Source organism: Etheostoma spectabile, chromosome 7 (assembly GCF_008692095.1).
Source record: "Etheostoma spectabile isolate EspeVRDwgs_2016 chromosome 7, UIUC_Espe_1.0, whole genome shotgun sequence".
NCBI lineage: Eukaryota > Metazoa > Chordata > Actinopteri > Perciformes > Percidae > Etheostoma > Etheostoma spectabile.
The window spans coordinates 20,285,942-20,288,891 of NC_045739.1; positions in this window are offsets into that span (position 1 = coordinate 20,285,942).

A 2,950-nucleotide genomic window follows, 5' to 3' on the forward strand; every position below is an offset into this window, starting at 1 on the left:
ACCACAGCATCAAAAGTGTCCTGTTTGCAGCCGATCACGGAGCCAGCCTTCCTGATCAGTTTGTTCAGTCTGTTTGTATCGCTGGCTCCGATGCTGCTGCCCCAGCAGATGACGGAGGAGAACAGAGCGCTGGCAACAACAGACTGGTAGAAGATCTCCAACATCCTGCTGCACACGTTGAAGGATCTCAGCTTCCTCAGGAGGTAGAGTCTGCTCATCCCCTTCTTGTAAACAGCAGTGCTGTTGATCTTCCAGTTCAGCCTGCTGTCGATGTTGACACCTAGGTATCTGTAATCCTCCACCATGTCCACGTCACCTCCCAGGATGCAAAGGGGCTGCAAAGCCGTTCCCTTCCTCCTGAAGTCGATCACCATCTCTCTGGTCTCATCCACGTTCAGCAGCAGGCAGTTCTTACCAGACCACTCCACAAAGTGTCCACCAGTGCCCTGTACTCTCCCTCCGTCCATCCCTTATACACCCAACAACTGCAGAGTCATCAGAAAACATCTGTAGGTGACATGACTCTGAGTTGTACTGTAAGTGTGTGGTGTATAAGGTGAACAGAAAAGGAGACAGCACAGTCCCCTGTGGGGCCCCGTACCACTCACCACCACATCAGACAGAACACGGTAGAGGACAAACTGTGGTCTGTCTGTAGGTAGTCAGTGATCCAGGAGACTATGGATGCACCGACACCATCACCCGCAGCTTCTACCAAGTAGGTGAGGCTGGATGGGTTGAATGCACTGGAGAAATCAAAAACTGTGATTCTCACAGTGCCGCCACCGCCATCCAGGTGCAAATGAGCTCGCTGCAGAAGATAGTGACAGCGTCGTCCACTCCCAGACAAGGCTGGTAGGCAAACTGTAGAGGGTCCAGAGAAGAACTCACCTGCGGCTCGGTAGGCCGAGACCAGCCTCTCCAGCACCTTCATCACATGGATGTGAGAGCCATGGGCGGTAGTCCTTAAGGCCAGATGGAGTCAACTTCTTAGGGACGGGACAAGGCAGGACGTCTTCCACAGCAGCGGCACCCTCTGCAGGCTCAGGTCAGGTTGAAGAGATACTCTTCAACCTCACATTGAAACTAATCAGATTTCACTTGCAGTAGAGGCTATGTGCCCCACAGTGCATGTACTGTGGCACTTATCCAAATGTTGACGTGACACTGTCCAATGAGTACCTTTTGTAGGTTGCTAGGAAATCTTTACTATCTGTGGCAATGCTAATGTAAAAATGTTTTATATGTGCTGCAAGTAAAAGTTTACTTGTACTAAAATATTACGGAAGATTGGGAGTGGTGGACCCAAAATGCAGAGGCAGTCTAAACAAAATAAAGTCCAAAAAACAGTCCAAGAAGGGCGGCAGCGCTCAAGAGGAGGAACATAGGTGGTACCCCTCTGGAGGTTGAGCAGGGCGGCATAGGTGGTACCCCTCTATAGGTCGAGCAGGACTGCGTAGGGGGTACCCCTCTATAGGTCGAGCAGGGCGGCATAGGTGGTACCCCTCTGTAGGTTGAGCAGGGCGGCATAGGTGGTACCCCTCTGGAGGTTGAGCAGGGCGGCATAGGTGGTACCCCTCTATAGGTCGAGCAGGGCGGCATAGGTGGTACCCCTCTGGAGGTTGAGCAGGGCGGCATAGGTGGTACCCCTCTATAGGTTGAGCAGGGCGGCATAGGTGGTACCCCTCTGGAGGTTGAGCAGGGCGGCATAGGTGGTACCCCTCTATAGGTTGAGCAGGGCAGCATAGGTGGTACCCCTCTGGAGGTTGAGCAGGGCGGCATAGGTGGTACCCCTCTATAGGTCGAGCAGGACTGCGTAGGGGGTACCCCTCTATAGGTCGAGCAGGACGGCGTAGGTGGTACCCCTCTATAGGTCGAGCAGGACGGCGTAGGTGGTACCCCTCTATAGGTCGAGCAGGACGGCGTAGGGTGTACCCCTCTATAGGTCGAGCAGGACGGCGTAGGTGGTACTATAGAGGGGTACCACCTATGCCGCCCTGCTCAACCTCCAGAGGGGTACCACCTATGTTCCTCCTCTTGAGCGCTGCCGCCCTTCTTGGACTGTTTTTTGGACTTTATTTTTGTTTAGACTGCCTCTGCATTTTGGGTCCACCACTCACCAATCTTCCGTAATATATTTAGTACAAGTAAACTTTTACTTGCAGCACATATAAAACATTTTTACATTAGCATTGCCACAGATAGTAAAGATTTCCTAGGCAACCTACAAAAAGGTACTCATTGGACAGTGTCACGTCAACATTTGGATAAGTGCCACAGTACATGCACTGTGGGGCACATAGCCTCTACTGCAAGGTGAAAATCTGATTAGTTTCAATGTGAGGTTGAAGAGTATCTCTTCAACCTGAGCCTGAGCCTGCAGAGGGTGCCGCTGCTGTGGAAGACGTCCTGCCTTGTCCCGGTCCCTAAGAAGTTGACTCCATCTGGCCTTAAGGACTACCGCCCAGTGGCTCTCACATCTCATGTGATGAAGGTGCTGGAGAGGCTGGTCTCGGCCTACCTGAGGCCGCAGGTGAGTTCTTCTCTGGACCCTCTACAGTTTGCCTACCAGCCTTGTCTGGGAGTGGACGACGCTGTCATCTATCTTCTGCAGCGAGCTCATTTGCACCTGGATGGCGGTGGCGGCACTGTGAGAATCACAGTTTTTGATTTCTCCAGTGCATTCAACACCATCCAGCCTCACCTACTTGGTGAGAAGCTGCGGGTGATGGGTGTCGGTGCATCCATAGTCTCCTGGATCACTGACTACCTGACAGACAGACCACAGTTTGTCCGTCTGGACCGTGTTCTGTCTGATGTGGTGGTGAGTGGTACGGGGGCCCCACAGGGGACTGTGCTGTCTCCTTTTCTGTTCACCTTATACACCACACACTTACAGTACAACTCAGAGTCATGTCACCTACAGATGTTTTCTGATGACTCTGCAGTT